The 25,792-nt window shown below is 36.8% G+C and overlaps 1 protein-coding gene across 1 annotated transcript in view; it reads right to left on the bottom strand.

Annotated features, from left to right (window-relative positions):
• The window catches only part of LOC133630840 (pre-B-cell leukemia transcription factor 1), a 309,529-nt gene that overhangs the window by 281,977 nt on the left and 1,760 nt on the right, over positions 1–25,792 (bottom strand). The window contains exon 3 of the mRNA XM_062022627.1: positions 25,784–25,792. This exon is cut by the window's right edge and continues 84 nt beyond it. The gene's annotated coding sequence lies outside the window, so the exon portion shown is untranslated. The remainder of the gene's footprint in view (positions 1–25,783) is intronic.

Genomic DNA, 25,792 nt, shown 5'->3' with positions numbered 1-25,792 from the left:
TGGCACTTTTAGTCGTATTAATACGCGGGTAGAGTGCAGGCTTCAGAAAGAAGTAGTAGATTTTAGGCTGTTCACTCGGGGTGTAACGGTACGTCAGAATTACCATTTGGTATGTACCTCGGTTTAATGTTCATATTCAGTAATGTAAAAAAAAATCAAACTGCGGTCTTTTTCGGACTATAAGGCTCACTTAAAATCCTTTCATTTTCTCAAAAATCAACAGTGCGCCTTATAACCCAGTGCGCCTAATGTACAGCATGATTTTGGTTGTGCTTACTGACCTCGAAGTTTTTTTATTTGGTACATGGTGTAATGATAAGTGTGACCAGTAGATGGCAGTCACACATAAGAGATACGTGTAGACTGCAATATGACGCCAGTAAACAACACCAAAACTTAAAATGTTACATTGAAGGTAAAGAACATTACACACGGCACTCGAAAATCTGTCAAAATGTTTTAGAATGACTTTGAAGCCACACCGCTTGATGGATTGTCGGCCCATTACGGCTACCGTAGTCAGGGATACAACTATTACTATGGTGTGTGTATAATGTAATAATCACTTATTCTACTGTTGTTTGGATACTTTACATTAGTTTTGGATGATATCACAAATGTATGTGTCGATCCGATACCAAGTAGTTACAGGATCATACATTGGTTATATTCAAAGTCCTCATGTGTCCAGGGACATATTTCCTGAGTTTATAAACATAATATGAATTTTAAAAAAGGAAAAAAGATTTTGTGACGATAAAAAATATAGATGTAATTATAGTAGTATCGACTAGATACGGTATTGCATTAGGTATCATTACAGTGGATGTCAGGTGTAGATCAACCCATGGCATTTGGCACGCTAGCTTTTGTTAGCGGTGACGCCAGTGAGCAATTGTATCGTCCTACGGTGTGTAGTGAAGCATGTTTAGATATTCCTCGTCCTGCAGGGATGATACTTGTAAGAAACTCACTTTATAGGTGCAAAATGGCACCTATTAGCAGACATATTATATGGCGTTTTGTTTCACAATATTATGCAAAACTAACTTTTCTTACCTTCTGGTACCTGCTGATGTGTATTTGAGATTTGCTTAAGTCCTGAAAATTTGCGCACGTCCGCCACTGTAGTCCGGGCCGATGACGTAGTCGAAAAGCTTCTTTTTTTTGTCTATCTTCTTGTTATGGGACATTCACCCTCTGCTGTTGCCATTTCTAATATAAAGTAGCGTAAAGTTCTAACTTATATCTCGCTATAGAAGCGCTAAAAACTACCTGTGTAGTGAGTTTACATAATTCACCCAAGGAACTTTAGTTATTAGAGAGTTCCGGTCAGACGTTTTTTTACGGGACACATTTCCGGCATTATTGCACTAGTGAGCCACGGATAAGAAGATGCTGCTCCGTTATTGATTTAAGTAAAGTCTGAATGTCATTAAAACAGTTAACTCCATCTTTTGACACTTCTTCCACTCCCGTTCTTGCACGCTACACCGCTACAACAAAGATGTCGAAGGTGAGCCACGTAAATAAGACCACCCACAAAACGGCACATCCTGAAGCGACTGTCAGAAAGCGGCTTGAGGATGGTTTGTAAAACATAATCTATGCAACATTTTCACCAAAGAACCACCATTACATGTAGACCACAAGAAATGTTGTACATTTAGAAAAATAATAAAATAATATGACCCCTTTAATGCGCCTTTTGTATGAAAATAGACCTGACTAGAACCGCTCATCGGCAGTGCGCCTTATAGTCCGGCGCGCCCTATGGTCCGGAAAATACGGTAATTTTACTGTTCATGTCTGGATGTATGTTTTGGATTGGATACGGTACCTCAGTTTAAAGTTCATTTTCAGGAATGTAAAAAAAATTCTAACTAGTAACAGGTCATCATTCACCAATGAATAAAAAGTATTCAAAAATGTTACAATAAAAAAATATCATCATAAAGAGGTCACAGGGCCGGCCCGTGGCATAGGCCGCATAGGCAAATGCTAAGGGCGCCGTCCATCAGGGGGCGCCACGCCAGTGCCACAAATGTTGGAGGAAAAAAAAAAAAAAAAAAAAGTTGGTACTGTTATTTCTTTTTTTAATAAATGTTTTTATTGAATTTGACAGGTATTACACTATACAATAGAAAAGTAATCACATTTTCCTTTTTTTTTTTTTTTCCCCCACTCACTTCCAAGAACAGCAACCCAACACCACACCCCATACACACACAACACCCCTCCGATGTAACAGATTTTAGGTGTGGGGGGAATGGAGTTACCCTTCACGTTTATATTTGTTCTGTTTCTTGCATTTTTGTTGCGTTTCGCTTGATTGTAAAATATGTCGATCGAGAGGGGGTGTGACGTTCATATGTTGTCAATTGTATTATCGTTCATAGTTAATATTGTAAATCCCACATTCTTTATTTTCATGTAACTCTGTGTATCTCATTCAGTAAAAAAAAAATTAAAATTCCATTGCATTTTTAAGGCGGTCTGTCATTACGTTTTTAGCATTCAATCACACATTATTGTGAGGTTTTGTGTTAGTGTTCCTAAAAATCAGATATACCGGCCCTCAGACACATTTTGTTCTCTAAATTTGACCCCCTGGGTCCAAATAATTGCCCGGGCCTGGTCTAGGGTGTATTTTGAATAGAAATTTGCCAGAGAGCACACCAGTCGGAGTCTCCTCACTCATCTTTGCACGGACGTATGCATTGACCTGATCACTGACCGTATAACGACCCACTCCACCTTTCATCCGCAGCTAAAGTAAAGGAGCACTCCAAATAAATTGCGTGATTAATCTGCATTTATACATGATTAATGTGATAATTGTTTGTGATTAATTGCATGAGTTAATGCATTCAATTTGACAGCTTCAATATTTATATACAGTTACCTCAGCTATAAGGTAATGTAATCATCGCCATTTGTCTGTCTGTCTGTCACTCCAGCTGTCAAACATCCATCGTTAGTTTGTTAGCAACACAACTCAAAAAGTTATCAGCAGATTTTCATCAAACCACAACGTTAATTTATGTTTACGCTTCTGTGTATGTGTGCCTGCTAACGGCTCCGCAAAGACAAAGATAGTGGAGACAGATAAGAGTGTTCACTCCGTTTTCTTCATTCCGCTATAGATAGCTCAAAGAGTAACTGGCATATTTTCAACGATAGAAAATGTCATTACATTGTGGGGCTGATCTGCATCATTTCTACTATGTTATTTTATGTTTACGTTACAAGCTTTAACTTCTGGGAGCATGTATGCAAGCGTCGCCGCCTCCACCCGCAGAGACCAAGAGAGTGGATGACTGACAAAAAGCTTCAGTCCTTTTTTTTCATCCCGCTAAAGATTAGCTCAAAACGTTATGGCCAGATTTAGATGTAACTTTTAGGAAATGTCAGAATAGGGATAAAGAAAATGTGATTACATTTTGGGGATAATCTCAATTACCGTCTGGACTTTTTTTTTTTACTACGGGGAGATAGGACCTGGCAGAGGTCTGCAACAGTAGCAGTTTCAACAGTGTACAAAACTGTACATTAGTTTATTTTAGGACCTCAAAGTTCCCTATTGTCTGAAGTACAGGATTAATAGTTCCAACCTTTTACACCGCTCTCCATCTTGACTGAACACTAGTGGCACATTACTTTCATCGTATCCACTTGTCCTTGTCCATTTATATACAGTACAGGCCAAAAGTTTGGACACACCTTCTCATTCAATGCGTTTTTCTTTATTTTCATGACTATTTACATTGTAGATTGTCACTGAAGGCATCAAAACTATGAATGAACACATGTGAAGTTATGTACTTAACAAAAAAAAGATGAAATAACTGAAAACATGTTTTATATTCTAGTTTCTTCAAAATAGCCCCCCTTTGCTCTGACTACTCATTTGCACACTCTTGGCATTCTCTCGATGAGCTTCAAGAGGTAGCCACCTGAAATGGTTTTCACTTCACAGGTGTCATAGTTTTGATGCCTTCAGTGACAATAAAAAAACCCGCATTGAAATGAGAAGGTGTGTCCAAACTTTTGGGCTGTACTGTATTTCATCGCGAAAGCATAATGTTCCCAAACGACCAAGCTGTGGCTTTTCCTCGGCACCATCCGGCCATGACTCCCGCTAGCTCAAGGCTGAGCTGCACTGTATTTGTTTACCGAATTGAGGCGTGACTGTATCGCGAGGCATTTACACATACTGTCTATTTACACATACTGTCTCTCATATGTGTTCCATGTGAGAAATCGGTACCCTTATGTACCGTAGCAAAAAATCAGATGCTAATACAAAGAAATACAAATTTACCATTCCAATTCTGATAGATCACAAACCAAGTACAATTTGCAACAAGATTTCAATGCTATACAACACTGGTTTAATAGCTTGTTCTTAAAATGAAAAAACCACATTCTATGGTGTTTGGCACATCTCATGTTTATCTCAACTTGGTCTGTGGATCGACTCTAAACCTATATTTAAAACACATATTGATTATATTTGTAAGAAAATCTATGTCTGTTTGGGTTCTCTCAGATCAAGCCATTGTTTTTCATTTTATGGTTAGAAAAAGAATCATTTCACAATTGTTACTTCCTAGACTAGATTATGCGGATGTCGTTTACCAAAGCACTACTGACTCTATCGTCAAACCTCGCAACATTCTATATACTTCTTTATGCAGATTTGTCCTGAGATGTCCATTCAGAACTCACCATTGGGTCATGTACGACGCTGTTAATTGCCTTCATCTTAAATCAAGGCGTCACTTTCATTGGGTTGTTTCTTCTGAAAATAATTTATTTACATATCCCACCATACTAGAAACCACTTTTAGTTCAATGTACAGCTCCCTATTCTCTTAGACCGGGGGTCTAGAGCCACATAGCGCCGCCCTAGTGGCTCCCTGGACCTCTTTCAGAGATGTGTGAAAAAGGAAAAAGTAGGAGAACAAATTTGACACAAACCTTTCTAATTGTTAGAAATCCCACTGTTTATGTTATACATGCTTCACTGATGAGTATTTGGCAAGCACCGTTTTGTCCTACTAATTTCAGTGATCTCTGAACTCATCGTAGTTTGTTTACATGTACAAATTTCTCTGATGCTGCCACAGAAAGACGTGCTTTATGCCACTCCTTCTTTGTCTCATTTTGTCCACCAAACTTTGTATGCTGTGCGTGAATGCACAAAGCTAAGCTTTGTTGACTTTATTGATTTGCTGGAGTGCTTATCAGGCATATTTGTTCAATCCATGACTGCAAGTTAATCCATGCTAACATGCTATTTAGGCTAGCTGTATGTACATATTGAATCATTCTGCCTCTTTTGTAGGTATATTTGAGCTCATTTAATTTCCTTTACTTATGTCCTCTGTGTATTTAATTTATTGACTGCATTCCTCATAGTTGTTTGTGTGCCATGTTGTTCCAGACCACAGCAAACGTTACCCCGCTTGCAAAGATTGTAATAAATCCATTAGAAGAAGACAGCCTGCCGTTTCCTTAAACTTGGACATACATCTATACCTTTGGCCATTCTAAGCCAGTAATTTCCTGAAGTTATCTCATCCTGTGAGAAGCCTCCATTTTACTAATGATTTCCAATGTTGCAAAAATGTTTGGAAACATTTTTTAAATACAACACTTCTGTCAATGAAGATTTGCGTCAGCCTTTGATAGTAGGCTAATATAGCTACTATAGACACTTACATCCTGTGTTGCCTTCATTATAACACATATATAAGACTTTTAATTTTTTGCGGCTCCAGACAGATTTTTTTTTTTGAATTTTTGGTCCAATATCGCTCTTTCAACATTTTGGGTTGCCTACCCCTAACTTAAAATGAATGAAGTATTCATTTTTTACAGTCCCTAAAATTTACAAAGAAATAGGCCGCAGGTCATTCAAGTTTAAAGCCTAATCTGATTGGAATAATCATGTTTTTTTAAAGTCCATAACTATTTTTTTTATCTTTAGATAACATTTATTTTCCCACTTGCAAACAAGTTGTTCTTGTTTCTGATGTTGAAGTTGTATTCTGTTGCTCCTGATGTAGTACTGTATTGTATTGTAATCTATTGCAATGGTTTATGTAAATGTGTGTGAGCGGGTGTGATGTGGGGTGCTGTGGAAGTGGCTGAGCGTTGTGTTTTTGTGTTTTATTGAAATGTATGTTTTATGTTTTTTGTACCCTCTTGAAAACAAGATGCTGCATCTCAAGGGGCTATCCTGAATACATTTACAAACCCCAACACCAATGAATTTGGCATGTTGTGTAAATCGTAAATAAAATCAAAATACAATGATTTGCAAATCCTTTAAAACTTATATTCAATTGAATATACTGCAAAGACAACATACTTAACGTTCAAACTGGAAAACGTTGTTATTTTTTGCAAATATTAGTTAATTTGGAATTTGATACCTACAACATGTTTCAAAAAAGCTGGCACAAGTGGCAAAAAAGACTGAGAAAGTTGAGGAATGCTCATCAAACACTTATTTGGAACATCCCACAGGTGAACAGGCTAATAGGTAACAGGTGGGTGCCATGATTGCGTATAAAAGCAGCTTCCATGAAATGCTCAGTCATTCACAAACAAGGATGGGGTGAGGGTCACCACTTTCTGAAAAAATGCTAGAGCAAATTGTCCAAAAGTTTTAGAACAACATTTCTCAACCAGCTATTGCAACAAATTTAGGGATTTCGCCATCTACGGTCCGTATTATCATCTAAAGGTTCAGAGAATCTGGATAAATCACTGCACGTAAGCGATGATATTACGGACTTTCGATCCCTCAGGCGGTACAGCATCAAAAAGCGACATTAGTGTGTAAAGGATATCACCACATGGGCTCAGGAACACTTCGGAAAACCACTGTCAGTAACTACAGTTTGTCGCTACATCTGCAAGTGCAAGTTAAAACTCTACTATGCAAAGCGAAAGCCATTTATCAACAACACCCAGAAACGCTGCCAGTTTCGCTGGTTTTGAGTTTTGTAATTGAATATACCCCAAATGTTTTCACAATACATACTTTATTGTGAATGTTGTCTGTCTATCTGTGTTGGCCCTGCGATGAGGTGGCGACTTGTCCAGGGTGTACCCCGCCTTCCGCCCGATTGTAGCTGAGATAGGCTCCAGCGCCCCCCGCAACCCCGAAGGGAATAAGCGGTAGAAGATGGATGGATGGATGTTTCAAATTTTCCACAAAATGTGCATACCATCTCAGAAATACTTTTGCTTTGCAAATACCACATTTTAGCGTTCAATATGTGGCGAGTACCATTGATATCACCGGTTTGTGACATATGGGTAGTGTTTCCCATGCATTCATTTAATTGTTGCGGCCCACCACAGATGCACTCGGACCAAAGTGGAACAAATTGATGTTGTTCCACCAGTTGCCCTCACTCATAAACACATCATAATAAGACCGTGTGACTGTAGAGAGTATTGCAGCACTGCTTTAACACACTTGTAGGCAGCGATCAGACAGAGAATGTGTTGCCAATTTAGCGATTATCAACAAGTCCAATGACTGGCCTTATTGGACACTTTTGGAGATTCTAACATGGAAACATGCATCCTCTGTACTGCTGTATACGTGTTTTTCATGCAAAATCTGGTGTAGTTTATGCAAAAACTTTTCAGTCTTGATCCGAACCAATCATATGAAAAGAAGCCTCATGAAGCAAGGTGACGCACAAAATGCAAACGACCGCTAACACAAAATTTTAACTAGAACCAAAAGAGAAAGCAGCTACAAAAACAGTTGTTAAAGCAGCTGCCTGACAGTTTGGAAGGACTATAAGAGAAAGGGCTGTGGGGTTGTCTGGCAACAGGCTGAAAGAATGTTTAGAGGCCGCTTGTGGCACATTTTATTACCTTGAAATAGAGCTGCACTTCTTCTATGCAGAATTAAGCCTTATAATAAGACGTGACTGTTAATACTAATGTGAGCTAAAAGTCAAGCAACACAACTAAAGAAGATGTTTGCACACACAAACAAAGGCAAAATAAAGCTTGAAAAAGCAGATTTTGGAAAGCTTGTGCCAATGTTCAATTGTAAGCTATGCATGTGCAATACCACTTCTGTCCTGAAGAGTCAAAAGCAGGTGAGGAACTAAAATACAGCTGCTTTTGATCAATAAATACTTAAACGGTGTTAAAAAAGAAATTGGATTATAGGGTATGCAGGGTAATTGTTACTACTAGACCTTTAGTGAAAGAGAAAGGCACTTGAAACTCCACATGCCCAAAATCTCACAAGTTTTGTATCCTGGGGAAAACATATGCATTTTAGGAGACCCGAAACTGACCTGCAAAAACTCAGTAGCACCCCTTTAAATGTTGGTTAGTTTGCCAAGACAATAGTTTCACCAATCCACACAAAATTCAGTGATCCAGTCTGTCATGAAAAAGGATCCATGCCGGTGTTCTGTCGAATTTGGCTGCTTCCTCGAAAAAACTACCAGTAGCTTTCACACGTCGTAATTGTCTACATCAGTGGCAGTGCCGGCCCAAGCCTCCATGGGGCCTTAAGCAAAATTTGATTTTGGGGCCCTCTATTTCTGCCAATAATATTGATTGTTGATCATTCACACACCTACTATAAACTCATTGCGGCTCTGGCAGTGTTGTTTACATTATCCTATTGTCAGCCTGGCATGTCTTTACAAATGACATGTCATTTTTAAAGATATGGGGGTGGCCCAGTTAAGAACATAAATAATACCAATGAATGAACGAATGATGTCCAAAGTGCCACATATGGTTCCTAATCTTAAAATGTAGAAAACATTCAGCTACAAGAGTGGCCTGGGGTTGAACAGTCCAAGTGATAAAGCTTTGTATTTACAGTAAGTGTCATCTTGTCTCATCAGTCTTGTACATATTAGTCTTTAATTACTAGTTTATATTTTTGTTAATTGTTCATTGTTAATGTTTATAATAATAATAATAATAATAATAACTGGGATTTATATAGCGCTTTTCTAAGTACCCAAAGTCGCTTTACATGTTAAAAACCCATCATTTGTTCACACCTGGTGGTGGTAAGCTACTTTCGTAGCCACAGCTGCCCTGGGGTAGACTGACGGAAGCGTGGCTGCCAATTTGCGCCTACGGCCCCTCCGACCACCACCTATCATTCATTCAACATTCATTCACCGGTGTGAGCGGCACCGGGGGCAAGGGTGAAGTGTCCTGCCCAAGGACACAACGGCATGGTAAGAGGCGGGGAGCGAACCTGCAACCCTCAGGTTTCTGACACGGGCACTCTACCCACTACGCCATGCCGCCCTTTGTACAAAGAGAGCGCAGTCTACTGAAGTTAAATTCCATGTGTGTTAAACATAACTGGACAATAAATCTGATTCAGATTCACTTTATTATTTTTGGTAACAAAAACCTGAAACAGCAATGTGCAAAAATAATTTGTAGTGCAAGAAAAACAATAAAGTGCAACAATAAAATCACTTAAATATATATAAAAGGGAACAAATTCAATTGTACAAAAAACAACATAATTAAATTAAATATCAAGCAAATACTTAAATAATATTAATGAACAGAGTGACCAGAAACAAGGTAACATAACGGTTTATAAACAAATATAAAGTTACTACATATTAAAACTATGTAAATGTACATAACGATGTGCAAACATTTTTTGGGGAGACAATGAAAATAAACTACCTTAAATTTAGGTCCTTAATTCACACATTTGACCATCACATCACAGTTTTGTTCCTCTGTTCTTCACCACCCACACCACTCCACCCACTCCTTAAAACCTGTGCTTCCTGGCTTTTCTGGAGGCAAAGTCATTTATGACATCACTGTAAGAAATCTGATGGCCGACTTTGTTATTAATACTAATCACTGCCAGTCCACTCAGTCTTTCTTGAGCCATGGAAGATCTCAAGTAGTTTTTTATTAATTTGAGCTTGGAAAAGCTCCGCTCTGCAGATGCAACAGTCACAGGAAGAGTGCAGGCTATCCGCAGAGCTACCCAAAGAGTTGGGTACAACTCACTGATCTTTGATCATTTAGAAATCATCAGTCAGACTCGTACATGCAAAAAATAAAAAATAAGAATTTTTTGTTAATTGCTGTTGGGGGCCCCCTGGTGGCTGCGGGGCCCTAAGCAAGCGCTTAGTACGCTTATGCCTTGGGCCGGATCTGATCAGTGGTGTCAAAGTCAAGGCCCGCGGGCCAGATCCGGACCGCAAATTAATTATCTATGGCGCCCAGGATGATATTTGATTAGTATTAGAACCGGCCCGCAGGCTACAGCCGCCTGCTGCTGTTTTGCATGCACCTATACTCCATCAGTGTTGGCGCTAGGAATTTTCAAAATGGGGTCCCTCATCAAGTCATAAAAATGGGGTCCTACAGTAAATGTTTGGGGTCCCACTTTTTTTAAACCGTTTTGAAAACAAATGATAAATGTATGCATTATCATGTTATATCTCACATTCTATATTGTGTTTGTCATAAACGTTACTTAATTTATTTAAAAATATATTTTGAAAAATAAAAATGTATGCATATGTACATTTATTCAGTTATTCATTCACTTTCTTCTTTCTTTCATGGATCTAAACTTTACCGCTGCCGGTATTTTTTTCTATATTTTTATTGTAATATTTTCAGAATGTGTTTGTTCTATTTTTGGCCAAAGTAGGACAAAGAACTAATCTGAAGTTGTCTTTTTTGTTTTTGTTTTAATGCCATGATTTTAATAGTCCGGCCTGCATGTGCACAGATTTTCCTCCATGCGGCCCCTAAACTAAAATGAGTTTGACACCCCTGCTCTACAAGCTTACTGTCTGTTGATATTAGGGATGGGAATCGAAAACTGGTTCTTGTTCAGAACCGGATTCCACTGTATCAAATCCTTGGAATCGCTTACCGATTTTTTAAACGATTCCATGAACGATGCCGGTGGTTGGGATTGAGGTCATTACGTACCGTGCGGAATAATTGCTGTCTATTACTTGTAATAATTGCAATATTGCTATTTTATCAAGAGGAGGACATACAAGCATTATGTGGAAATATTTTTGAACTGAGACAATCTCATACCAGCAACAGTAATGCTAACATGTCATTTGTCGGACATACAACAGGTACTAACTGGCCGTCTATCATGTTAGCGTTATTATTTGTTCAATTGAAATGAATGCTTTCTCATTTAGATGAGCAAGACAGATTCTGACTTGCCACACATCGCAGTAATGTTTGGCCCCAGAGGGCCGCTTCTAACAGTGAATACTATTATTACACACATTTTTATGCATTTTATTAGTAGATTTTTTTTAAACTAAAATGTAAAAAAATATGGTAAGTTGCATTAATTTCACCTCAAAATGTTGTGTATATTAATGTAAATAGAAAAGCAGTACTGCTGTTTTTATGGTAAAAAAAAAAAAAAAGGCAGCACAGTTGCCAGAATTTTACTGTAAAATTTACATTAGTTTTTTTTACAGTAAATTAAAAAATTAAAAAATTAAAATTTTGACACCTGAACTGCCTTTTTTTTTAGGGGGGTGGGGTTACCGCAAATCAACAACTGTAGAGTTTACGATGTATTACTGTAAATGCCAAAACGGCACCAGTTTGTTACAGAAAAAAAGTACTTTTTGTTTTCATTTAGAGAAAAATGCTGTAAAAATCACAGTACATTTCATAATTTTACCATTTAATCTATTGTTACTTTTACATTGCACAATTTGATGGATAACTTGCTTTGGAATAATTAATACTAGTATTTATTTATATTAAAAAATGGTTTGAAAGTTTGATAATATATTTTTTGCATTATTAACTATTATTTAAGTTACACAATTTGCAATTACATGGAGTACTTTTTTTTTCCCGCCAAAATAGAAAGAATACATTTAGTAAGAAAAGTTACAGTACTTTATTGATACTTGTTATTTCCAGGCTTTCGAGGGCCAAAAAAATTAAGTGGCGAGACACATCTGGCCCCCAGGCCTTGAGTTTGACACTTGTGGTCTATATACTTGCTGGTCAGAAGAAACAATGAAAGAAACATAATTTAAAATCAGTACTTGTACACGAGGCAGCTGTTTTTTGTTGGAGGCAAATATTTGAAATATTTGAGTTTGCTCAGTAGTGTTGGGGAGAAGACATCGACACCGGAATTCAAACAGAAAGTTAACCATTTTGGTTTGTAGTGGCTATTTGGAGCCAGGGTATTATGAACTCATCCTATTTTTTACCAAACTGTCCAAAGGTGATTAAAACTTTTAATTTGTGTTATTTAAATGCCATTAAAACTAACTGTAAACAGCGTCTATCCTGACTTTCACACACATCATGTTTTTATGGTACAAAACAGACCCCGTACACTGCAGGCCAAAGTGGACCAAATGAGATTTTTTTCCAAATCTGATACTTTCCAGCTGACTGTTTAGATAACAAGTAAAATGTAATCTTTATCAGACTCCAGTATAAATGCGCACTGGTCCCAATGTGGCCCCGACGTGGCCTCGACTTCACTTGCATGCGCAGCTCGATAAAGTGAAGACGAAAGGGAAGTTGACCGGAACAACAACAGAAGAAGAGCGACGTACACAGACCCGTTTGCCTGCTCGAGGGAGAACCAATAAAATGTGTAACTTTCCCCGTCTGTTGTCACGAAAAAACAGAAGGGAACTCTTGACCGCAACAAAGCTGTTTTCCATGGTTTTCTTCTTCTGTTGTTGTTCCGGGTCACTCACAGACATATGGAAAAGAGACACTGTGTATGTTTCATCTTGTAATGATCCGTTGGCCGGATCATGTTTTGTTTTAGTTTAAGACTCCCTTAGTTCTGTTTCAGCACCCCTGGGTTTGTGTTTCTTGGTTGTCAGGGGTACTGATTATTTTCACCTGCCTCTGATTAGTGTTCTGGACGCTCACCTGCTCCCAGGCACTAATCAGAGAGCTACATATTCCTGCCTTTCGCCACACTGGCTGGCTGGCTGTCTTGTTTGTTGTAAGCAACAAGTTACGTTTGTGTATACCTTGCTTCTGGTGCCTATGCCTGTTTATCTTTTTATTCCTGTGCTAAGTTTTGCCTTAGCTCCCCGTGCTATCAGCACGCTCGTTTATATTTTACTATTTTTGAAAGATTTATGAGAATAAATCATCATCTTACCTGCACCTTGCCTCCGGAGTTCCTGCTGCATCTTGGGAGAACAATCCGCGCATAAACTTGCGACCCAAGCGTGACAAATGTACCAATACTTTATGTCCAAACATTGAACGGGCAATAGAGAAAATAGTTTTCTACTAGTTGTTTTAATTCCCATTTTTGAAACACCAATTAAATCAGATAACGGAAAATGTATCATGGATGACGATTTAGGTCCGTGGTCCTTCCGTTCATTCTTTTTCCAATTCTGAAACGCAAATCAAAAAATAAAATTAGGGCCGTTTTTCGATTTTTATTATATATGGCAGATTTTAAAACAAACAAAAGGGGTTGATTTTCATTAAAATATTGCCATAAAATTTGATTTTGTGCTGTTTCCCTTTTATGGAGTTTTATTTTTCCAGATAAACACAAAAATTCAGGAAAAAATTTGCAAAAATGCGTGGTTATCTGTATGATGACAAATTGAACCGGAAGCAGTATTTTAGCTTTTCCTTTGTGTTTACCATGTTTTTAGCACAACGGTAACATATTTGTTCAGCAGGAGTCCTAAAAAACAAGTTTCAGACCATTTTTTCTATTTTCATTTCTGAAACAAAAGTTGGACAACTATTTAATGACACTTTTTTATATATGCTGAACAAAGATGTTACCGTTATGCTAAAAACATGCTAAACGCAAAGGAAAGGCTAAAATTCTGCTTCCAGTTCAATTTGTCATCACACAGATAATCATAGATTTTTGCACAATTTTTTGCGTTTATCTGGAAAAATTCAAATCCATAAAAGCAAAACAGAAGAAAATCCAATTTTATGCCAATATTTAAACCTTTTTTGTTTGTTTTAAAATCTGCCGTATAAAATAAAAATTTTAAAAAAAATTGATTTGCGTTTCAGAATTGGAAATAGAATGAACGGAAGGTACACGGACCGTCTGTGTACGTTCCATTCATTCGATTTCGAATTCTCAAATGCAAATCAAATCACTAATTTTGGCCCATTTTTTCTATTTTTATTTCTGAAACAAAAGTTGGACAACTATTTAATGACACTTTTTTTTTTAAACGACAATAGGACTCCTGCTGAACAAAACTGTTACCGTTATGCTAAAAACATGCTAAACGCAAAGGAAAAGCAAAAATATTGCTTCCGGTTCACTTTGTTATCACACATAAACTTGCATTTTGGAATAACATGAATTGGATTTTTGTGTTTATCTTAGGAAAAAAAACATAAAAGGAAAACAGCACAAAATCAAATTTCAATTTTAGCCTTAAGTAAAATAGTGAGCATACAACTTGTCTATTATTAGTAAGTAACCAAACAAAGGCTCCTAATTTGTCTGCTGACGTATGCAGTAACATATTGTGTCATTTCTTATTCTATTATTTTGTCTAAATTATGAGGGACAAACTGTAAAAAATTATTATTAATCTACTTGTTCATTTACTGTTAATATCTGCTTATTTTCCGTTTCAACATGTTTTATCTACACTTCTGTTAATATGTAATAATCACTTATTCTTCTGTTTGGATACTTTACATTAGTTTTGGATGATACCACACATTTATGTATCGATCCGATGCCAAGTAGTTACAGGGTCATACATTAGTCATAATTTAAGTTCTCATGTGTCAAGGGACGTATTTCCTGAGTTTATAAACATAAAATGTTTTTTTTTTAAGAATAAGAAGAAAAAATATTTTGTGACGATAAAAAATATTGATGTAATCATGGTGGTATCGACTAGATACGCTCTTGTACTTGGTATCATTACAGTGGATGTCAGGTGTAGATCCATCCATGGCATTTGTTTACATTGTGACGCTGGTGAGCTATTGTATCCTCCTACAGTGTGTAGTGAAGCTTGTTTAGCTATTCCTCGTACTGCAGGGATGATACTTGTAAGAAACTCACTTTATTTGTCGCCATGGAGGCGAGCATTAGTGATTTAGAAGTAGTTAAAACACTGCCGATTGCGGATGGACATTAGCCGCTAGCTAGCTAGCCATATCTTAAAGCACCTCTTCCTGAGGGCGTTTCAGTGTTATAGCTTCACCTTTATCATTAGTTTTTAAGCCGAAATGCGTCCATTCTCCCATTTCTATCTACACACTGTGTCTGCTTGTAAGTACTCTGGGATTGTGCGCTGCCGAACATGCTCCTCTGCTCGTAAAACCAGCAATGTCACGACGTGACGACGACGCGCCGTCATGACTGCAAAAAAATATATATATGGCGGACCGGTACTTTTCAAACAGAGTATAGTACCGTTTTTGATTCATTAGTGCCACGATACTATACTAGTACCGGTATACCATACAATCCTAATGTTTACACAATAAAAAGTGTATTCAGTAAAGACAAAACATCTACAAAGTGAGTGTTTTGGCTATTACTTAGTAATGGAAAAACAACATGCATGTTTCCTTTAACACTTGAGAGGCTTTGGATATTTCTTATTGCCGAGAGCTCAAACCACTCATAAACGTTTTTGTGTGTCTGTATGCGGAGTAAAACTATGGAACAAACTGGACTTACAACACAAGCAATGCCTAACTATTAATCAATTTAAACTATTATACAAACATGTATAGAGATGAGGGTCTTTAATTGGACCTGCTGCTGTAGTCTGTCTCAAAGTGTTAACATGTGCTCAATGTTTCTTTACCATTATTGCTATGTTGTCTATTACCATTATTGCTATGTTGTCTATTACCATTATTGCTATGTTGTCTATTACCATTGTTGGTATATTCATTATTCCTACATTGTTGATACAAATTATTGTTACAGTGTAATAATTATTGTTACCTGTGGTAATACCACTTTGATACAACATTTGTATTATAATCCTTGAACAAAGTAAGAGTGAAACTCATGTGAATAATCACTGAATGGAGAACTGGGGGTGGGATTAAATACATGTATCTTCTTCCCACTGCCTTTCAGGCAAAACTGGACAATCATGCATTACATACTATACATTACCTTTTGCACTATATTAATTTATATTATTATGTGTTGTCAACTTTGTACTTTTTTATTTCATTGCCTGAAATAAATAAATAAATGAAAAAATGAAACACCAGACCAAAATGCTTTTGGTCCAAAAATATTCTTGTTTTGACACACAACAAGCCAAATAAAATAAAGGCTATAAATGTCATGAGCAGTAGACAACCTATTTGAATTCAAGAGGGCATGACAAACACAAATGGAGCAAAATAAATGTATTTTTATAAAGTCTGCCACTTACAATATTCACTTCTTTTTTTTCTTTTTTTTTAAACCAGAAATGTTTTTGTCTCAATTCAATCTGCAGCCCCCTCCTGGTGTGTGCTACCTAGTTAAAGCCAGCAGGGTGTGAAATGGTATTTGGAAATAAATGAAAGTGACTATGAAACAGTGGAGTTGGAAGATATTGCCGTGTCAAGATGACAGACAAGGGCTGGAATGGAAGGGAGGGAAAAAAAAAAAGTTATTACCACAAAGAAGAGTGAGGAGGCTGGATTAAATGTAAGCCATGATGGCTCACACAGCTCCCTCCGCCTCTCACATGGCGGTGGGGGAGATGATGGAGACCCAAAAATTACACAACAATCCTGGGTGCAATAGCGTACTTTTATTTTTACATGTGAAAAATCCAACTTATTGCACTGCTACGGTGCCAATAAGTGTTATGGCAAGGCCTTTGCTTATTGATGCCCCATATGAAAGTGCTTTAAAAGGAAGCCTTTGGGAAGACACAATCTCTCAAAGCTCGTCTTCACCTGATTTACAGCCTAACTGATGAGTCACAGAGGACACAATGGACATTGAACGAGTGACAACTTTTGTTGTTAGCCTTATTAATTTTTTGGAAGTTGTCGTGTTTCTGTGTGCGCGTGGGTGCGAAGGTCACGATGATGATGTATGTATGGCAAGGGATCGTTCTGGAGTTGGTGTAAGCCAGGGGTTGGCAACCCAAAATGTTGAAAGAGCCATATTGCACCAAAAATACCAAATAAAAGCTGGGTAACGTTTGCTGGGGTCTGGAACAACATGGCACACAAACAACTATGAGAAATGCAGCCAATATTACATACAGATAATATGTCATGAGACATGCAAATATGAATTAAATACACAGAGGTCATAAGTAAAGGAAATTAAATGAGCTCAAATATACCTACCAATGAGGCATAATGATGCAATATGTACAAACAGCTAGCCTGAATAGCATGTTAGCATCGATTAGCTTGCAGTCATGCACTCACCAAATTTGCCTGATTAACACTCCAACAAGTCAATACTATCAATAAAGCTCACCTTTGTGCATTCACGCACAGCATAAAACTTTTGGTGGACAAAATGAGACAAAGAAGGAGTGCCATAAAACACTTCTTTCTATGGCAGTATCGAAGAAAGTTGTATATGTAAACAAACTACGATGAGTTCAAGGATCGCTGAAATTAGTAGGACAAAACTGTGCTTGCCAAATACTATGATCAGTGAAGCATGTATAACATAAACAGTGGGATTTCTAACAATTAGGAAGGTTCGTGTCATGTTTGTTCTCCTACAGAAAATATATTAAAACAAAAAATCTTTTTTTTTTTTCTTCATCTTTTTCCATTCTCACACATCTCTGAAAGAGGTTCCCGGGAGCCACAAGGGCGGCGCTAAAGATGCGGCTCTAGAACCGCGGGTTGCTGGCCCCCGGTGTAAGCATTAAAAAGCTATGTTGTGGAGCTAAGTCAGCAACGTACACATAGAAGTGTGACCAGTGCAACGCTAGAAGTGTAGTGTGGGTGTATGGGTGCACAATAGATTTGGAGCTACCTGTTCACCCTCGCTCATAAACACATTATAACGCACTTACGTAACAAGCTTGCATGCGCACAAAAACCTGGCGTATAATCACTCGCCATACAGCAATAGATGATATCTGTCTATTACCTGACACCTTCTATGTTAGCTACTTCTCTTTGTTTTTAATGTCTATTTTCTATTTTCTGCTGGATCTACTATTTTATGCTGCAGCTGTCACATATACTGTAATATTGTACATAGTAATTGTTATATATTGTATATATGATATAGACATAATATAATATAATATATCAGTATATATAATATACTGTACATATATTATGTAAATATTACGTATATATGTTATATTTTATATCGCTATATTTAGTCTATTTATACCTGCATTGTCCTTTCCATCCTTACACTTTCCATCATTGTAACTAAGCTACTGTGTGGAACAATTTCCCTTGCGGCTCATTAAAATTTGTCTAAGTCGAAGTCTAAGTCCCATTTTCCTACTCGCTCCAACTCGGCCATTTCTCCACTTATCGGGAATCTGAAAACACCGGAACGTTCTTCAAAGCCTGGAGGTGCTCCCGGTTTTCACGAAAAGTCGATACCTCCATAATCTTTGCCCACAATCAGACTTCGTTCAGCATGAAGTTTTTCAACAAATCGTACATAAAATGTTGTCATTGTGTAATGGTGGAAGGTAGGGTTGTACGGTATACCGGTATGAATCATATTCGGTACTATACCGCCTCTAAAAAGTACCGGTCCCCACCCCCTTTTTTTTTAGCGGGCATGACGGCGCGTCGTCACGTCATGACATTGCTGGTTTTACGAGCTGAGGAGCATATTCGGCAACGCACAATCACGGAGTACTTACAAGCAGACACAGTGTGTAGACAGAAAAGGGAGAATGGACGCATTTTGGCTTAAAAACTAACGATAAAGGTGGAGTTATAACACTGAAATGCCCTCAGGAAGAGGTGCTTTAAAACATGGCTAGCTAGCTAGCAGCTAACGTTCAGCCACAGTCTGCAGTGTTTTAGCTACTTCTAAATCACTAATCTTTGCCTCCATGGCGACAAATAAAGTGAGTTTCTTACAAGTATAATCCCTGCAGAACGAGGAATAGCTAAACATGCTTCACTACACACCGTAGCTCACCGGCGTCACAATGTAAACAGATGCCATGGGTGGATCTACACCTTACATCTACTGTAATGATACTAAGTACAAGAGCGTATCTAGTTGACACTACTATGATTACATCGATATTTTTTTAGCATCACAAAATCTTTTTTCTTTTTTTTAAATTTACATTATGTTTAAAAACTCAGGAAATACATGAGGACTTAAATTATGACCAATGTATGATCCTGTAACTACTTTGTATCGGATCGATACCCAAATGCGTGGTCTCATCCAAAACTAATGTAAAGTATCCAAACAAAAGAAGAATAAGTGATTACTACATTTCAACAGAAGTGTAGATAGAACATGTTAAAAGAGAAAATAAGCAGCTATTAACAGTAAATGAACAAGTAGATTAATAATACATTTTTTACCACTTGTCCCTCATAATTTTGACAAAATAATAGAATGATAATTGACACAATATGTTACTGCATATGTCAGCAGACAAATTAGGAGCCTTTGTTTGTTTACTTACTAATAAAAGAAAAGTTGTCTCATATGTTCACTATTTTATTTAAGGACAAAATTGCAATAAGAAACATATGTTGAATGTACCGTGAGATTTTTTGTTAAAATAAAGCCAATAATGCAATTTTTTGTGGTCCCCTTTATTTAGAAAAGTATCGCAATACATTTTGGTACCGGTACCAAAATGTTGTTATCGGGACAACCCTAGTGGAAGGTGCATCTAATTACATGAAGTCCTGTGAAGTCACGTGACAGCCCCTCACCTCAGACACACAACATTGACAGACAGCATGGCCATTCATCCATCTTCTGCTTATCTCAGGTTGGGCAGCATAAGCATTGAAGCTTTGAAGCTCCATTACAAAAATCATTTTTTTCTCAATATGCGCTAATGTCAAACAAGTATGCTAACAGCACACATTTCTACAGGCAAGAGGCGGTTGTTCAGGCTTTGCCAATATCGAATTCATACATTGTAAAAGGGATTGAAGCCAGGATGCAAAATTCACGTTATCGCCGATGCGTGTAATGATTCATAGTCATATACAGTACAGGCTAAAAGTTTGGATACACCTTCTCATTCACAACACTACTGATGGTCCCAACCCAGTTGATAAAGCAGGAAATTACACTGATCAACCCAAATAAGGCACACCTGTGAAGTAAAAAAACATTTCGGTTGACTACCACTTAAAGCTCATCGAGAGAATGCCAAGAGTGTGCAAAGCAGTAATCGGAGCAAAGGGTGGCTATTTTGAAGAAAATAGAATATAAAACATGTTTTCAGTTATTTCACCTTTTTTTGTTAAGTACATAACTCCACATGTGCTCATTCATAGTTTTGATGCCTTCAGTGACAATCTACAATGTAAACAGTCATGAAAATAAAGAACACGCATTGAATGAGGTGTCCAAACTTTTGGCCTGTACTGTATATATATATATAAACGACTAGTGACAAATCTAGTGAAATGGCTTTTGGGGGGACGTGCACGTGAAATCACTGCCACCACCATTTGAAAGCATTCGCAGATGGCCATGTTTTTTTTGGGACATTAAAAAAAAAAGCCAAATAAGTGACAGCATAAAGTTAAATCGCAGTTCCAAACCTTTTTTTTTTTATTGTTGTTATTTACTCCCTTTTTGCAAATGCTTTTTATGCAAATTCAATGATCACACGTTTTATATTATTTGTTGGAGAATTACCTACCGGGTATTTTGCAGGTTATTTAGCGTAATTTTCAGCAGCTTGTACGACAGAGTATGAAGTACAAAGTAGTTTTATGGGTTTTTAGCATTTCATTCCCTTTCTGTACCAAAAAGGAACCAAACCGTCACCTTAAAACTGATGGCATGTCGTTTTAATCCAATGTAAGAATAAAATGTAACTATATAGTACAGTAAATAGGTAAAACTGTGGCATGGGACTGCTAGATGTTTAGCTAACCCCTCTTTGGTCCCCTTTTGTACAGTTTTTTTTTTTTTTTAAAAAAGGGGGGGGGGTGTATACCTGTCATTTCACAGCTGAAAGAAAAAAATAATTACCCAAAAGCTTAATTTCATCATAAAACTGTGCCTAATATATATTGTCTTGGTCCCCTGCCTGTCACTTTCTCTTAAAAGGCTTTTTAATCATTAAGCCAGACAAGCCAGTTCATTATACATAGCACCATTTGACATGTCATAAGTGGGGAATGTTGATGATGTCCTTATAGATAAAGAAAAACATCAGTTAAAAGATTTTTCATTTAAATTTAAGGCACAGTGATGTTTTAACAAAAAGAGATAGTTTACTATATTTTTGTTTTGTACCAACGTGAACAGTGTGGGGGAAATCCAAGATGAGTGGCTGCTGCTCTCTGGTGGTACTTTTGGGGTGGTGTACTGTATTGTTATCTGTATTATTATCTGTATTATTATTATCTGTAATATCTGTATTATCCATATCTTACCATATTTTTGTTTTGTTCCAACATGAACAGTGTGGGAAAAATCCAAGATGAGTGGCTGCTGCTCTCTGGTGGTACTTTTGGGGTGGTGTACTGTATTATTATCTGTATTATCTGTATTATTATCATCAGTATTATCCATATTTGACCATATTTTTGTTTTGTTCCAACATGAACGGTGCTGGCGGGGAAAATCCAAGATTAGTGGCTGCTGCCCTCTGGTGGTACTTTTGGAATGGTGTTCTGTATTATTATCTGTATTATTATCTGTATTATCCGTTTTATTTTCTGTATTATCCATATTTTAACATATTTTTGCTTTGTTCCAACATGAACAGTGCTGGCTGGGAAAATCCAAGATGACTGGCTGCTGCCCTCTGGTGGTACCTTTGGGGTGGTGTACAGTATTATATGCCTGACGTCATGGCCATGTGATGCGTCCAAGCAATTGTTATTAACCTATGTCATAGACAAGCTCATCACAGCATGACAAGTTGTGATGTAGTAAGTACATACCGTGTCTCAGACCTCCATCATTTCAATTCACCTTTGCCACACATTTGAGTGGTGATCATCGTCTGTTTTTATGTCAAAGTCTGATACAGTAGTTTTATAAATGACTTTGGGTGATAAATCAAAAGAAAGGGCCTCCTCAAATAAGAATGCATTAGTTTGAGAGGGAAAAACAATGTAGTGTAACACAGAGCAGCACGTGTCTTTAATTACTCCAGAAAACAAATCAGCGCTTCACAGGACTGGTGAGGCTCACTGGGTTGTGCCCTCAAGCACAGCGTGGCAATGAAAAAAAAAGTGGGATGTAATTTCATCTTTCACCTGGGACATAAAGTGAGGGTAGGTAATAAAGAAAATGTCTACTTGTGGAAAAAATAATCTGGGAATTTTAATGAGAAGTGTCGTATTTTACCATCTAAGGGCGCTAAGACCACCATCAGTATGTCGCACAAAGTAGCTTGCAATTAGCGCATTAACTAAACAATAAACTGACTGAACAGTTTAGACTTAAAACATTTTGTAGTTTAAATAAAAGTGCAAATGCATCATACTGTAATTAATTACTAGGCATTTATGGAGAGTGCTTGAGTTAGGGTCTATGTACAGTACAGGCCAAAAGTTTGGACACACCTTCTCCTCATTCAATGTGTTTTCTTTATTTTCATGACTATTTACATTGTAGGTTGTCACTGAAGGCATCAAAACTATGAATGAACACATGCGGAGTTATGTACTTAACAAAAAAAGGTGAAATAACTGGAAACATGTTTTATATTCTAGCTTCTTCAAAATAGCCACCCTTTGGTCTGATTACTGTTTTGCACACTCTTGGAATTCTCTCGATGAACTTCAAGCACACCTGTGAAGTGAAAACCATTTCAGGTGACTACCTCTTGAAGCTCATCGAGAAAAAGCAGATAGTGTGCGAAAAACTAATCAGAGCAAAGGGTGGCTAATTTGAAGAAAGTAGAATATAAAACATGTTTTTAGTTATTTTACCTTTTTTTGTTAAGTACATAACTCCACACGTGTTCATTCATAGTTTTGATGCCTTCAGTGAAAATCTACAATGTTTTAGACAAAAACATGTTTGGAAAGTATGGTACTATACTGTAGTATTTGTTGCAATATTGGATACTATCAAAGTTGAAAAGGTATGCAATTTCAAGCAGTAAATATATTTTTTATGTCAAAATGAAAAAAAAATATTATTTTGAGTGAGAAAATATTAAGTACCTTATTGACACAGGTGTTTGAGGGCCAGATAAAATGTTGTGGGCCAGATATGGCCCCCGGGAGTTTGACACCTGTGCTGTATAGGGTAGGGTGTACAGTATACGATTGAGACTTTTCATCTAATTTTTTATGATTTTTATTAAAACTTTAGTTGGCATACTATGGGAATATAAATAATATTATGGCAAATACATTATACATAGCTTCACCCTTATCTCCAATTATTTTCTACATTCTTACTAAAAAAATAAGATTATTTAAATAAAGTGATTTTTTAATTGGCCAATTAGCATTTCGTAGGCGGAACTCACACGTAAAAAGTGGCATTAAAAAGATATTGCCATTTTCATTGTTATAGAATGAAAATTGTTCAAAATTATTTTTATTGTTTTCCCACCCCTCAAAGTGAGAGGTTGATCAACATGACAGAAATAGATAAAAATCGGTGCTGTGAAATGATTACCTTTGGAAATCAGATTAATCACACTTTTGAATTTGGATTAAACATGATTATTCAAACTTTTGAATGTGGATTAATCATGATTAATCACAAGTTATTACTTGTTTAAAACATTTTAATCAACTGAAAAAAGACCCCCGATATTTGGACACAAATGCAATATTTTTGTCAGAATGTCATCCAAGAACACGTTTTAAATGTTTTACTTGATAATTTATTTGCTCAAAACAAAATTATCTAAATTCCAGTCAGGTTGTATTTTGTGAAATTTGCCAGCAATCACACCATTCAGAGTTTTGCTTTATTGCATGCGTTGACCTGATCACTGACCGTATTAAAACTCAGGCCGTCTTTCATCCTTTCACCATCCTCGTTTAAGGTAAAGAACAATTACAGTCAAAATGAATTGTGTGACTAATCTGCGCGCATACATGATATCAAAGTTACTATACCAATGACACGCTTCCGGCTTCACAATGATCGCGCTACGCGTCACATCCAGTTGAACTACTATAACAAAATGAAAAATCGTCTTGCACTACGATCATGCTTTGTCAAAGATGTTTTGTCATGTAATCTGTGATATTTGTACCTAAATAAATGTTTTCTAGCATAAAGTGTATATTCTTTTATAACCTGTTCTGATTGATAGTTCTCAATTAAAGAATGTTTAACAGGCTGAATTTTACATGTTATTAATAAATAGAGAAGGTTAAGTCATTGCCATGCAGAGATATGAATACCATTAAATTTGCACAAGATGTAATGTACATAATATCATAAGCATAAGCAATACATTACCAAACATCTTTGACAATCAAACCATGATCGTAACGATCCACATTTTGTGATATTAATGCATGAAACTAGTATCTAACAATGGAAATGTACCTCCTTTTCTAAATGCAAGTGCTCCTACAGCAGGAATACAAATTCTGTATTCCTGTAAAATATCAAATCTGGAAAGACATCAACGCACTGCAGGTATTTTTTTTATGTCATTAAAAGCGTGTTAATGTCATTTTTGTGTTGAGCTGTTTAGAAAAGCATAATGTTTAAAAAATAAATAAAAAATTGCATTAAAGCAAACAGTTATGTTAATTAAAAACTTGAAAATGATCTGTCTCGGGTACACTTATTGATGACGGCAAAAAATTATGTGATGCGAATAGCCATAATTCATTTTGAGTTAACTATGAACAACTGCAATGAATCCCAATTAAATATTTGAATCGTTTAACAGCCCTAATGCAGTACATGATGAAAGTGATATTTTTTGTGACTAATCACATGAGTAACTCGTTATTTTTGAAAGCCCTAATAAAACATTATCTAATATGCTAACTTTTGTTGTGTTTAAGTTAAAATGTATTGTTTTTAGTTCCTACTTCCTAAATTAAAAGAGTAAACAAAAAAAACAACAAGGGCACGGGAGCCTCCACCTATACCCCTTTTCTCGGAAAACTACCCCAAATTGCCCTTCTTTCTCGTCACCCTCCTGTTTAAAGGTTTTCCTGTGTTTTGACTTTAGAGCCACAGCAATCTGCGAGGACAATAGGTATTCCCACCCCCGCCGGAATTTTTTTTCTTGCGTGGTGTGGGGACTGGGGAATTTCCATTACATGTATTCTCCGGAAAATGTTCCTTGTTTCTTCTAATGCTATTGTTGACAGGTACCCTTTTTTTCAAAGGTACAGCTGAAAACCCTTTTGTATTATACACTAAATGTAGCTACATTTAGTGTAAAACGTACAAAACGTAGATGCATCATTTTGCACATGTAACAACCTTTTGGCCAAAAATACAGTAAAATACGATAAAATAGCAGGATAAATTAATATTTCTATTACAACTTGTAAGTGTATTTCAGCACTTTCAGGTGTAATTTCCAACTATAAGACATACATAGTCTACAAATGAAAATGTTCTTTAACTCAAATTGCTATAACTAATTCTGGACACACTACTGACCTTTGTGTG

Source organism: Entelurus aequoreus, linkage group LG16 (genome assembly GCF_033978785.1).
Source record: "Entelurus aequoreus isolate RoL-2023_Sb linkage group LG16, RoL_Eaeq_v1.1, whole genome shotgun sequence".
NCBI classification, from domain to species: Eukaryota; Metazoa; Chordata; class Actinopteri; order Syngnathiformes; family Syngnathidae; genus Entelurus; species Entelurus aequoreus.
Note: the sequence above shows the minus strand (reverse complement) of the source record. Positions and strands in the feature narration are given on the sequence as shown.